Source organism: Erithacus rubecula (assembly GCF_903797595.1).
Source record: "Erithacus rubecula genome assembly, chromosome: 3".
Classification (NCBI taxonomy): Eukaryota; Metazoa; Chordata; class Aves; order Passeriformes; family Muscicapidae; genus Erithacus; species Erithacus rubecula.
In genome coordinates, this window is record NC_136689.1 from 144009546 (window position 1) to 144024508 (window position 14963).

Below are 14963 nucleotides of genomic sequence, written 5' to 3' on the forward strand. Positions count from 1 at the left end.
ATTCTATAATATGGAGTTAATGTTTTCAAAATGAGCTGCTTGGCCAGAGCACTGTGTCTGGTTCCAATTACTATCAGTAAATCCTGAAAATTACTTTCTGAGAAGGACTTGGTGAAATCTGCATTTAAAATAGAGATAATCAGTATGAGAGTAGTTGAAAGGAGTTTTATAATAGCTCATGCTGTATGGTTTTGGTTTTGTTTTTAAGATTGTTGATCCTGAGGATGCCATGGTTGTGCTGTTTCCTCTGTGGAAGCAGGATTACGAGTATGCTTAAAAGAATGGATCTCCTGGGTATGATTGCAAAACAAGTAATTGACTTTCTTTAAAAAGAAACAACTTGTGCATTAGAACAAAGATGATCTGTAAATCCAAGAGCTGTGCACTTATCTGATGTTTGTGACTTGCATGCTTGCTGGGTTGAGTTTATTTTCATTGAAGTAATTTTATAAAGTGTATGTGCTCTGAGAGCAAGGTTGGGATTGATACTGGTGTATAGATTGCTTCTCAGTCTGATATCCTTCAGGATTTAATTGCAGTGGAGCAGTTGAGCCCTCTTTATATAGCAGGGAAAATAGGTGGTTGTGAACACTGTACTTTCATCAGAATCTACAGGCTGCAGCAGCAGCCTCCAGACTCTGCTTTCAAAATTCAGTGTGATGATGCCAGGACTTGTCATATTTGCAACTATACTCATTTGGAAGGATTGGAATACATTCACAGAGGATTATCCTTAAAATGGGACCATTCCCTGTGTATCTCCTTGTGCCCTGGTTCTTACCAGCTTCTGCAGCAATTTAGTAATTGCTGCAGACTTAGTTGTTGGACAGACTGCTGTTAGCAAATTGTCCAAATGTGCCCTTGTTCAGCAAGGTAAGCAAAGGGACTTTGTCTGCTTGCAGTTCTCTGCTTGTTCTCTCACAGCATTACAGAGAACTATTGTTGGCAGCTGATATCACCAGAGAATTATAATTGCAAATGTGAGTGAAAAGTCATTAAGTGAAGGAGTGTGCTAAATGTGTCATTGATTGGAGTCTGCAACACCAGACTCAATTGATATCCACTCAAAACCCCAGCCAACCAGCAACCTACTTAACAAATGACATATTTGTATAGATTTTTTGGTTTCTGTCTTTTTAGGGAGGTTTTTCCATCCATGCTCAGCCATTTTTGAGTCAACAGGTGTGGAAGACTTCAGTAGTGAACTTACTACAAATAATTCAATCTTTACCATTCCTGGTGTTTAGATTATTTTAGAGGGCACTACAATGAACATCTCTTAGGTGTATTCTTCCTTTCTATTTCTTGTCAAGTTTAAGGTTGTTTTTTGTCCTTGAGCTTCTATCTTCCACTGTCTTAGACCAATCAGATCACTGGTATGAACTTTTCTTGTATTTTTTTGGATTGGAGGATCTTCTGAATCTTATGCTTTAAAGATGCCTTTAAAATGAAAGAGCCCAGTTTTTACAGGCAGCTTTGTCATCTCAGATCAGCAAGATTGGTTACCTTGGAAGAAGAAAAGACAGATTATAGGCCCATATTTGGAGTTGGAAGACTTCAGGATAACATGGAGATATACCATGTACAGGGAGCTGGAAATACTTAGTGATATTTTTTTAATAGTTTATTATGAAATATCTACAAGAATCCACATTGAGCAATCTAGTTTCCCTGTAGATCTTTACCAGGAATGAGACAAAAATTCCTTTCCTGTAAGGGACTAAAAGAGGTAAATAGCTGAAACTATGAAATTAGATCTATGCTGTGGATAGCAGTAATGGGTTATAATGTTAAACCTACTGAGGTTGTGTAATCAGAAATTCTTGCTGACACTGAGGAAGGAATGCTTCAATGAAAACTTGAGGGAAAGATAGAATCTTTATGTGAAATCTGGCCTAATACATTTATAGTATCCCCATTTCTCCTAATTTTGTAGTTCTTATTGTTCAGGTTTCTCTTGTGCATTGGGATGATGCTGTCCTGCTGAAAAAGTTTAAAATCTAGGAAGTGAAAATAACAGTGCATCTTGCTCTATGTCCCATAGCAGTATAAACTGCTAGATGACTGTGTACTGAGGAAGAGAAATACAAGTAATTTTGGTAATACTGTTTCTTCTGTTCTTGATTGCTGGTTAACCTGCTGGTTAGAACTATATGAGGGTAGTTCACTATGATAACTTTTTAGTGTGGTAGATGAGTTTTAATATTTTTTTAGCTCACTTTTAAAGCAAAATGACCTTGAATTAGCCATTTCCAATCTCCTGTGGTGACTGTGGAGATTACCAGTTACTGCAGAAGTTCCCTGAAATAAAGACTTAATTTGCCTGAATAACATCTTGGGTATGCTACTCCGCCCAATGAAGAGCCAAGATGCTGTTCCATAAATAAACATATGATTTCTTTAGGCTGAGCTGTTGCTCAGCAGAGGAATATGAGACTGGTGGTGAAGAAGGGGGTGTCTAACTGCTGCTGTCATTCTTAGGCAGAGCACACTACATTTAAGACTTTTTCGAACTTTGTTCAGACTAGGATGAGGGGCAGTCTTGAATCTGAACTTTATTTTGGCTTACACCATTATCCTTCTTCAGTAGCTTGTCCTCCTCAGAACTCTTTTTGTCACATAAAAATAATTACTTTACCCCACAGACTTCCAGTTGTTTGCTTTACTGAACTAATTACATATGGTATATGCATCCAGCCCTCACTAAAATTCCATCTGAGGTGTGCTAGTAACATATTAACTTTCATGCTTTCCTGGACATGTTTAAAATACAAAGACACTTCTTTTCCTCTTTCTTTACAATTGGTAATGTTAGATTCCATCTCTTCCATTGTGTTAGAATTCATGTCCTGGTTTAAAAGGTCTTTCTCCCTCTTGTGCTGAATTTGTTAGTTGCACTGTGTAAGTATTAGTGATCAAAAGAAGCTGAATTTGTTTTTTTCTGAAAATACACTGGAATTGGAGTGTTAAAACTACTTGTGTACACTTCCTACTTCACTGTATTCCTCCTGATGGGTATTGTTAACTTGTAGTGCTACAGTGAACTCTGTGCAGGTGTCAGAAGTTCGCTGCAGTTCACAGTGGAAGCTCTTGATTTCCACTGTGAAGTTCTTCCTACTGTATTTCAATTTATTTGCATTTTAAGGATCCCTTCAGTAGTTAGGTTTAATGTTTAAATCTCAGTTCTCTTCAGGTCAATGTGCATGAGTTAAAAAACAACCTCGTAGCAGCAGCGAGCATCTGTCTGCCTCTGTCATTTCTCATCACTCTGTGCTTGCATCAGGCATCTGAGGCTAAATTGCTCTGACTGACAGATGGACTGACTGACAAGATCTGGCTGCAAACACACACAAATGAGCATACACACACAGACAGGCTCCTTGGGCTCCCTTTGCAGTTCACTATTTTTATATGGTGACTGAGGTCCCAAATAGAGTGAGTTTCAGTGGTGATGGAGAGTGATGAAGTCTCAAGACTTCTGGGGGAAGAGAAGATGTTTGCCTCCTCAGCTTCTTTCTTTCTTTCTTCCTTTTTTCTCTTTCATGTCTTGCTGGACTTTTTGCTCAAGGTACTCATGAAAGGTGCAGTAGAAGTTCAGTGTGACTGGTAAATTAATGATGGAGGCTTGGGAAGATTGCAGTAAGTCTTGGTGATATGCATGGCTTTGATTTGGAATTGCTGAAGAAACACCAACACTATTGTAATGGTGTCTCTTTTAAATCCTGACTTTTCCATGAGGGTAATCCCATGAGGGTTTTCTAAAGTCATGCATATTGACCAGAAGAGAATTGAGGATTAAATCCTAACTATTAAAGAGATTCTTGAACTGCACACAAATCTAAATACAGTAGGAAGAACTTCACAATGAGAGTCAACAGCCAGCATCCTAAATCTTCTGGTAATTAAATAAGGAATTTTTTTTGTAATTTTTTTTTTTTTTTTTTTTTTTTTAATTCTGGAGTATTGACTGCTGAAGAGCAGTTCCTAGGCAGGTGATCTTAATGCTACTTTTATTAACAAAGAGATGAATTTCAGGTGTCAGAAGGACTTCATCTAGTATTAAAGATCTGCATCATTCTCTGTGTTCTCTCTGTGTGGAGTTAGGAGGGGACTCGACACTTCAAAGAATGGTATCTTTTATTACTATTCTCAATAAAAACAGTTAAAGGCATTAATGGAAGCCAGCAGCCAATGTTGTTCAGCTTATGGTGACATTAGAATAAATCCTGGGTGTTTCTAGAGCTTTTAGTCTTTGCAAAAACAAGAGGGCTGTGCCATTAAGGAAGATTGGAGTATGCTCTCCATTTTTTGTTTGGAAAGAAGAAGGTGGTTGGGAAAATAGCTGAAGATGCTTCTTAATGAATGTATGGCTTCAGTTTTAATTGAACTTTTCTAGAAATTGGTGTCTTTCAAGCATGTAGTTATATTGTCACCTGTAATGCCTCTGCCTTTTTTAACATCGCATTTGGAAATGAAAATTTCAACTCCTTTTATACAAATATAATTACTTGTTCTGCAAGTATTTATAGTTGATAGTGAATTCAGTAAAGCAGCAAGAGATATCATTGTCACATAGATTGGCAATTTTGTGATGATGGTAAAACAAAACAGGTAGTGGAGAGTTTGTTCTCTTTGGACAGGTGACATTGTAGTAACCTTCATTATTCCTTAAGAAGTGTTAAAGGAAAGCAGCCAAAGAAATGGCTCATTGCAACTTAATGCTCAGCAGCCTAATTAGTCAAATACCATGTGCCTACCTCTGCATGAAATAGCCTATTTCTTTCCAATGTAAAATAGGAATTTTCAGTTTTGGAACAGCCTGAAGAGGCCTTTGTTGCAAATGACCACTGGCTTTCTAGTTATTTATTCTCAAAAATAATGAAGGTCAGCATGGTATCCATAGTGACTGCATGCCACCTCCTCGTTAATCTTGGCATGCTGCTGTAATAACAAAATTCACTTACTAGTAACAACTTCTCATGCTGCAGGGGGAAACCTTTCTTTGAAAACTGAATGTGATTGGGTGCCTGTAACAGGAGAAATCTTGAATACTGTAGTTTTTCTTCAGTTTTAAACTCCTTGCCACAATTTCTGGATGTATGAGTTGCTGTGGAGGTTTAAACAGAGAACAAGCAACTTAAATTGCTGAAGTTTACATGTAAGCTGGCACTGGTAAACTTGTGACTTGAAAAATTATTTTCATTTGGAAGTGATAAGGACTGCTAAATGGAGAATATATCATTCTGCTTGCAGCTCTGTTAGTGGGAGGAAGGCATTCTGCTATAAACTACAAAATTAAGGCTTCTAAGAAGTTTGTGAATATGATCAAGCCTGAATGGGTGAATGTTCCCATTTCCACAGTGAAATCAGAGCATAGGAGAAAGTGCAACAGCTAACCCTGTGAAATGCTTTTTGTAAATTACTTTGGTGTGCTGTACACTATTTCCTCTTTGAGTATTATACAGTGAAAATACTAAATTTTAATATTATAAAGGTTCTTTTAACTTAGAGAAGATACTGTTGCAGGACTGAATGCAACTCTTGTGAGAGTTTTGACAAACTTGAAGATGGGGAGTGAAACGGTTCCATCCTGAAGTTGCTTTGCCTCTCACCCCATCCCTTTTTTTTAATGCTTACCCAAAGAGAGAGGGTTTGGTTTGGGTTTATTTTAATCAGTTGGTCATAATAGAGCTTTAAACTAATCATGCAGGATTCTGACCTTGAGGGTAAATACTTTTAGAATTTTGTCAAGTTTCTGTTTCTGGTATTTCTTCATTATGAACATGGCTTGTTTTTGCTTCTGTCTTTAATTTTCCATAGAGCTGTACTTAAAAACATAAATATTTATGAGAGGGTAGTAATTTTCAAAATTTATGGGAAAGTTCAAAGTGGAAGTTGGTTTTTGAGAGCTCCAGGAATGAGCCTATAGGGACATAAAGTCAATGTATGTTTAAGTAATAATTATTTGATCTATTTTAAATGCATAAATAAAACATATTTATAAATAAAGTAATATATAAATGAGAAGTAATATATTTGAACCTAAAGACATCTTAAAATGTATATTGAAATTGAGAATTTTTAATCTAGTTGTTACATTTAGAAATACTAATGTAATGTAAAGTGTGTGTTAATCTAAAACTGTACTTTTGCTACTGAATGTAAAAAGGTGTTTTGTTCAATATTAGCTGCACAGTAATTGGCTGGAATGCTACAGAAGTTTGTCTTAAATCCTTTCTTTCTTTATTTCTCTGTCCTAGAGGTGACCAGCTGCTCTGCTCTAAGGCCCTGCAGTGATGTATGGTAGTCTGTTGCTGTAAACATCCCCGACTGGAAGCTGTACCAGCTCCAGCTTTCAGTCAGATGTTTGCTGCACCTGGCTATGCTTGGACAACAGCAGAAGGAGAAGCTGTCAAGAACACATGTGCATTTATATTTGTCAAGCAGTGTTTCTCTAGACAGAGATGAATTGCCTCCCCATGAATCATCCTGGCTGGTAGGTGTGATCTCCTGAAATCTAGTCTGAAATGGAAATCCAGAGCTGGTGCATGAGTTGTTCAAAGATGAGCTCTTTGCTGCTTTGTGGCATGAACTACAGGATTAGGCTTTCTTGGAATGACAGGTGTTGATTAACTGCTACAGTAACCCATGAACCCTTCATTGCTTTATCAATTGTCTGTTTTAGCAGCTTTTGTTATTTAGGGCTGTGAGGACAAATTATTGTCAATATTGGCAAATACTTAGCAGGCCCTGTGTGTATCTGTTGTGTCTTGCTTTTTGTTGTTTCCTCTGGAGTTCTGTATTCTGAGTCTCCTTGTGAGAAGATTGTGCTCCTAATTGTTTGTTAGCTGGGCATAACCCAAGACCAAAATAAAAGTTAAAAACACATTGCCCAGTCTGGTTTTGCTGTTCTCCCAATCCACAGTGTATGTCCTTGTCTGTGGTGCCCCCACCATGGTTTGCTTTTTATGGCAATAACAGCTTTTCAAAGTATTCCTTCAGAATTCCTTCAGAAGTAAGTCTTCACTGGTTCAGTTCCTGAACAACCATGTGCTGTTGCCTGGATCTTGCCTGGGATTTATTTCCTTCTTTGTTTCACTCTAGTCTTCTATTTCTAAAGGGATGGCCAATGAGAGTAACTGCTGCCAATACAAAAAATATTATTCCAGTAATTTAGCTCTCCATTCTTTTGTCTCCCAAAATGTTTAGGGTTTGTTTCTTGGTTGTTTTTTTTTCATTCCCTAACACTTAAATGAAAGACTTTGTAAGTCATAGTGTACCAAACCCAGGTAGTTATTTGTTCAGTTTCACTATAGTGGTTCTGTAAAAGATGATTATGGCCAAAACCACAGATACTTTTAAAAAGTATAGTGTTTTCTCCTTCACTTATCGGAATTAAAAGTAAGAGGATTTCTTAGTCCTGGGAATGATGGGCTAATAATCATTGGAAAGGTGATGATTTTGAATTTGTCAGTGAATGACCAAAGGTGAAACAAGGAAAGCCATTTTTCTGTGATGGTTCCATTGCTGTAACCATTTTGTTTCTTACACTGTGTTCTGTCTGGTGACATAGTAACGTGTGATGGATGATAGAAGGTTGTGACCTTATTTATTGATCTAATTCATTGCTAGTACCTCTACAAAGATTTTTAAAGCAACTTGCATACCTAATACAACCTGATTTAAAAATGCTTTTTTAAAAATAACTGTCTATTTGGTTTGATAAATCATGGCTGTATATTTATTAAAAGGACTTTGATGCAGAAACTACAGAGCTTGATTTTTTTTTGAAAAAAAAGGCTGGTGGTTGTTTTCCAGGCTTGCTTTGCTGTAAATATTTAGCATTTCTTAGTTCTAGATAGTATTTGGACTTAAAAGAAAGGAAGTGTTTTTTGTTAACAGAATTCTTTGTTCAAAGTAAATGCCATATAATTAATCTAGTGTTCATTTTGGTTAGTGCTGTCTTAGCCATTCCACATGCCAGATAAGTGCTGCCTTTTTTTTTTTTTTTTTTTTTAAATAAGCTTTGTTTGCATGCAGTTTGTCAGTCCAGTTTTGTGGGGCTGAACTTGTGTGTAGCTTCACACTGCACTGGTGTCTAATCCGTGTACTCAAACACAGCTGTCACATGTCAGCACATGAAAATAATTTGAAGTGGCTTGTAACTACAGAAAATAAAAAAATTTAAAATCCATACTGTATTTTTGTTTGAGTTTATTTTTTGCCAAGTGTTTGAAATGAAATAATTTTTTTTCTCTATTCATGAAATGCTAAGTCCTGAACATCTTAACATGTCTGAAACAAGGCTGTTGTTTGCAGCTGAAGAAGGTAAGTGTTGTAGTGTTGTCCAAATGCATATTTACACCATAATCCCAGGTGAGCTTGCAGTACTGGGATATCTGGGAAGGGGTGATGGGAATTTGGCATAGTATCTGTGCAGTTCTGGTGGGGGTAAGGAGATGAAGCAGCTGTTGCACAGTAAGGCAGGACAGGTTCACAAACACAGTAGTGAAGTTTGGGAACAGAAGAGGCAGATTTGGCAAGTCAGCCTGATGTGCAGCAAGGAAATGACCTCATCTTGTTCATGGGAAGCCAGCAGCCATTGCCTGTGTGACATGGATCAGTTCCTGGTGTTTTGCAGCAGAGGGAAGTACCTGAATGAAAACCAGGCTGGGGATCCAGAGTGACACAGCTGCTGCTTTTGGGTGGTTTGGCATTAGCTGTATGCTGAGCAGCAAGGTGCAGCTGCCTTTGGTGGTGAAATGCTAAGGTTGACCCTTGGTGAGCAGGTGTGTCTGCAGTCCAGTGTTTGGCTTGCCTGGGGTGCTCCTCAGCACTTTTGTGACCCTTATGAGCAATACCCCAAAGTCCTTGGTGACTTCACTCTGCCCTGGTCGGGCGCTCTCTTCCCTCGGAACTCACAGCTGTGTTCAGCAGAATTGCCCGAGCTCATGTTTTCCTTTATACAAAGAACAACTGTTTAAACATTTGGAGGGCTTACCCCCTCCTCTATGCATGAAGTAATCTGCATCTGTGATTCCTTTCACCCAGTGAAGCTGCAAACACCTGTTCAGAGAGGAGTCTGGAGAAAGCTGAGAGGCTCAGCCTCTTGACTGATTGGGTTCATCGACATTTTCTCTTCCTGCACTGCACTTTTTTGTTCAAGACTGGATATCAAATTAAACACACCTGTAAAATACAAAATGAGATGCTGAAGCTGAGGAGTGTTTTGCTCTTTTGCTATTATAATGACTTGCATTTCTTAGTAGCTGAAACTGGAGGTGAAAATAAGAATGAAAATAGTTGAAATAATAGAAGTGCCTTAAAGTTGTAGAGGAGAAATGAGAATTAACATAAAAATAAGATGTACAAATGTTGCAACAAGTGCTGTAAAATTCAGCACACTGAGGAAACTGGGAATATAAACAAAGGGTGGTTTTTGCAAAGAATTTGAGATGGACATTTTTGAGGACTCTGTACTATCCTATTAATCTCCCAGATCTATTTTAGAGTTGAGTTTCCGTTTTAAAAATCGTTTAGGATTTCTAGAAGGTGTCTGCACTGAACATCAAGGGCCTTGGCAAATAAATGCAATGGCATGATCTTTCACAGAGGCTATAAGAGAGAAACATTTTTGCTTTTGGACCTCTACAACATCAGGGACTGTCCATAGATATTACTGTGTTCTGATATTTAGAATATTTTAATGTTTAAATGCATGGATTGACTTCATAATGTTACTGTAGATTAGTAAGAGTTGCACATACTGTATGAGTGGTACAAATGCACCAAAGTATGTCTGTGCAGATTTATTGACATCTTGAAAGGCACTGCTGTATTTATACAGTTCAGCTAATTTTTAGGTCCTGTAGACATCCTATACTCAGCTACAACAAATGGTGGGGCTGGGGGATGGATGTTGACTTCAACTGACTTGGAAAGGCAGCTTTCCTCAGTGACCAATTGACAGTGGCAAGCAGGGAATCCTATTCTTGAGTAGTATTTACTATTGTAAGCACTAATTTCTATGGAAGCAGTATGTATTTCTAGAAATCTCTTCATGCTTAAATCATGGTTCTGACTGTATAAAGGCCTACATGTTTGTTGGGAAACAGGCTTTAACTGATGGATCTATATCTTTCTAATTGCAAATAAACTGTGACAATATATCTTTGCTTGAAAAGCAACATCTCATACTCTGATGACAGAAATAACCTGAAACCTTATATTGAATGTTCAGTTCTCAGTTCCAACAGTGATTTATTGCTTATTATCTACTTAGTCATTGTCAAAGGAGGAATAGATTTACAGGGTATTGCAAAAACAATTCCCAAACCAAGTGATCATTAAAGTAGTAGAACTAAGCTTTAACAATTTCTGTTGCCCTTTATATCTTAAAAAATGACAAATATCTTTGACAGGGTAAATCTGCATAGGAGAAAAAATAAGATAAGCATCTCTAGTTTTCCCAGTAGCTCTTCAATCATGTCTTAGAATCACATTCCTACTGCTGGATGTGTTGTTAAATGAAGTATGGCTTCAGCATTTGGGCATTATTAAGTACCAATTTTTTTTTTAATAACTTAAATATTTTTATTCAAATAGAAGAATGGGGGATGTAGAATTCCCTATCTTTATAAAGCATAAACTGGCTTCTTGAGGATCATTTTTACAATTTGGTATCCTTGTTAATATTTCAAAGACTCAGACTCTAAAATGTAATATTTTTTACTTATAAGGCCAAATACATTATAAAAAACAGTGAGAGGATCTTTCCTCATTTAAATTCACACTCATGAGCCCTATTTTGCTATAATTGAACTTTTTGTTATGCTTTTATTTTTGCTTACAAACTGAGGGGGGTCTTTAATATGTAGAAGTCCTTGTGCAATATAAGGCAATGGCACTGGAGCCTATTGCATGGAAGAGACCTCATCAAATTCTGTATCTGAAGATCACCCATGTCTGTGTGAAAACTGCAGGGCAACCATGTGTTTGCTGTGTGTGCACTTCTGCATGAATAAAACTGTTCTTTTAGATTTTCATTCAGTGCATCTGTTTAACTGGTACAAAACACAGATCTCCAGTTGGGATGAACTAGGGAAGTATGAGGGATGCAAGCTCTCCTCCTCAGGAGAGATGATGTAATTAAAAACATTGGAAGCTTGTCTCCAGAAAGAATCTGCATGTCTGTCCATTCCATTCCCCAGAATCAGGTGCCTCGTGGTGTCCCTGACTCTGCCTGAGAGAACTTCTCTCAAGTTCTGCTGTCTTTGCTTCACCCATCCTGCCTGGGTTGCCACACTCTGGGAATGCTGATTTTGAGAGCTGTGCTGAAGCACGAGGAAAGTGCCAAGACAGAAGGATTTCCCTGTGAGGCTGGAACAACTTGCAGCTTTGCTGTCACTTGTTATGTGATGGTGAATGCTGATGCACACTCTTGACCCATCCCACTGTGATTGCTGCCCTTGCCCATGGTAAGGAACACACTCTGTAACTAGCACAGCTCTCTGGTGTCTGGGCAGCAGTGAAATGCTCTGTCCTTCCTCAGACTGCATCCATGCCCTCACTTGGTGTATGTGTGCACCATATGCCATAGTGCTGTGACAGAAAAAGAAAAAAAAAAGTTTGACAGCAAGAAGGAATCCTCAAATCAACAGTACTGCCAACCAAAATGTCTAAGATGTGTCTTTTCAGCCAAGGCCTTTATGTGGAGCCAATTTCCTTGGTAGCATGGACAGTGAGTAAAAGCAATCTTAGCAGGTTAGATGTGGAGGCATATTTGGTGTTTCAGCAGGTTTTGTTTGTTTGTTTGTTTTTTAATGCATTTTAAACCTAGAATTCATATTGGAGAAACCCAAGTATGCTCCAACTACACTTACTGTTGTTTTATTAAAGAACATTCCGACTGCTTTTGATGCAGCCCTTGAAAACTCATTAGGAGTAAAATGTAAATATAGTAAGTCAATAAACCTGTTGAAGCTTTAATTTAATGCAAGTGTTTGATTAGTTGGAGTTTTCAAGAGTTTGAGTTCTTGTGGTTCCAGGTTTGGGGATTTTGTTTAGCTACTCCTTGGTTACATAGGCAGTAGAGCAGGCTATGATGATGCTGTATCAAATTATTTCAAATAGTTTGGTTTCTCCTAAGGGAGAAAACACACTCACTGAAGAATGTAAGGACCAGTATTTTTGGGAGGATGGGGGTTGTTGGTTTTTTTCAAATGAGTATTTGATAGGAGAATGAGTAATGTGCCTGTGTGAACCCTTCCATGGGCTTGGCTGCACTTGTGAGTGTTGTGAGTGCTGACTGTTTTTCATTCTGTGAAAATCTTCATTTGAGAATCAGACAGACTAATTTTTGGTACTGTTTCTCCTTGCTGAGGTAATGTTTGGCATTCTGATTTGTCCTAAACTAAAACTAAACTTCTAGAATATGTGTTTGAGGATTCTAAGCATAAAGTAACCTTGCAGAATTTGAAACTTTGTTTTAAATAGTGTAGTTCACTTTTTTCTTCCATTTTGTTGGTGCTTTTTAGATAAACAGTGATAATCCCATGGTGCCAGTGATGGCCTAAACCAAAATGGGATAAATATTTTGGGCAAAGATTATGTGATTGATTTGTAAGATTGTCTGGAAGTTTTTTATAGATATGACATCAGTGGTAAGTCACTTAAAAGTCAAAAATTTCTCTTGAAAAACACAGAGGCATAGTTAATGTGGATTTTTCACAGAAGTTTTTAAAATACACATTTATTCATTAGTTTGGTGCTTCCTGGGTTTGTCTTCTGCTAAAAATACAAACATTTCAGTAAATATTCACTGATACTTGCTTTACTTGTCTATTGTGTTCACTAAGACTCTTCAAAACTTCAGCTCACTTCCTTTTAACCAGCTATGCCAGTTCTGACCAGCTTAATTCATGTTTTATAGAGGTTCTGTGTCTGGGGAGAGTACAGACAAAGTTAAAACTGCCTAAAACTTGAACTTAAAAGATGATTTTATAGTAGGTGAGTATGGATAGTGAGGGTCTTACCTCTGGCATTAGGTTTTCTCCTTCTGTTAAGGAACAGCAGATCCCTCACTTGTCCCCCTTTGCAGCCAAGGGAAGGCTGATCCATGGAACAGTGCATGGGCCCTGGAAGTGGAATGAAGGAAATGCAGTCTATGTCAGTCAGAATTGTTTGTTGTCTGATAACATCACTGTCTCAGCAGGGAAGTCATTTCCTGTAAACAATATGGCTTTATCTGAAAAATCTGCCATTTTAATAAAGTGAAAAATTATTTTTCCAAGCTTCACACAAGCCTTATCTTTGGCTGACAGGAAAAAGGGAAGCGGCAGGGATGAAAGATGTTTGTGAACTGAGCTCTGTTTACTTAAAGCTATGGAAAACATGCTGAAAGCATATACATTAAGTGCATAGCTTAATGCATTTTTTTAATAAACACATTTCCCCACATATTATTACATTAGTTGAATTGACTAACTACCATCTAGTGGAAAATGGAATCTGTTACCTGTCTTCTTCTGGAGATGTTTCACACTTATTCTAATTAATTTCTAAGACAGAAAATCTCTGCTCTGGATTGCAGTCCAGTGTTGGCAGTCCACAAAAGCTTTTTAACTGTGTGTGACGTCCCACTAGACATGAAGTCCTGTTCCTCCTGTGAACTGCCTGCCATAGCTACTGTGGGCTGTTTCCTGCCTCTAATGAGACATAACACACCCAGGATTTCCACTGTCAGCTACTCTGGTTCTGCAGGCAGAGGCACTTCCTGAATGCATCCCACGCCAAGGGGTTGACATTGGTCTGTCTCTGTCAGCTGGAGACACCAAGTTTGTATCTTCAGAGAGGTGCTAATCAAATCTGGCTTCTGCTATGAAACAAATACCCCCGACCCCTTCCTGCTTAAATTAGTCTCAGAAAAAAAGTTGGTGTTACAGATAGAGGCAGGAAAGCAAAGATGCAAACTTGATCTTATGAAAAGATGGAAACTTTGAGGGACAAAGGAGTTTTCAAATCAGAGGCACTACTGTGTATGTTGGTTCTTTCTGTTCTGCAGGAATTTGAACAGTGATGTCACATCTCCCACTAGTAAATGTATTTATATCTGTGTTTAGCTCAGGCATCCTCACATTAGAAAACTTAGTGAAAACTAAGTTAAGAAGTTGTGAAGAATCTCTTCTATCGATGTTCTTTAAGCTATGATGCTTCTTGGTCATGTAACTTGATAGGTATTTTGTAGGTTTCTGAAGCACAAATTTCCCAGATTTCTCCTTTCTAAACTTTTCTGAGCTTTTGCTATATAGAGTTTTTCCTGATTTGGAATCAGTGAATTCAGAAAATGGACAATTTAGCCATTCACATGCTTAGTAGCAGAAAATAAATCTTTAAATAATCTTGGATGCTGTTTCATGGTAAGAGTAAAGGTTTTGATAGGTTTTCATTTTTTTTTTTTTTTAATATTAGAAAAACCATTTGCATGTTGAACAATCTGAAATAATTTCCATAAAAATGCTCATCTTAAAACAGTTTTTTCTATTTATTTAGACTGCTTAGAGTACCGATTTAAGGTATTGTACCATAAAAGCTGTATATACACACACACACACACACACACACACACAATATATATAGAGTATATGTATGTATATATGCAGTGTGTATATATGTGTGTGTGTGTAAATATAAAGTAGTTGTAAGAACAATCAAGATTCACAGGGCAATGCTGATAAGAGTGCTTATTAATGCTTCAACTGATAAGGCAGTAGTTCATATTGTGGGATGCAGAATGAAGGCTGCAATTCCTTCCATCAAAAACATCCATTTTGATATAGATGCTGTTTAAATTAAGCATCCATGTGTGGTGCTGTGTGACAGTGACCATGTGGAGGATTGTACTGTGCCAGGGTCTGACCATTCACTGGCAGCTCTGGTTCTGGAGCTCTTGCAGACATGGCCTG

General features: G+C 37.7%; 1 long non-coding RNA gene across 2 annotated transcripts in view; it reads left to right on the plus strand.

The window, feature by feature from the left end:
• Positions 1-14963, plus strand: part of LOC306800098 — a 237262-nt gene that overhangs the window by 14737 nt on the left and 207562 nt on the right. The window contains exon 3 of one of the 2 annotated variants that reach the window (XR_013773760.1): positions 6261-7191. This is a non-coding gene — a long non-coding RNA (uncharacterized lncRNA). Of the gene's footprint in view, positions 1-6260; positions 7787-14963 lie in introns of those variants that run through there. The other variant, XR_013773761.1, reaches the window with a different exon arrangement.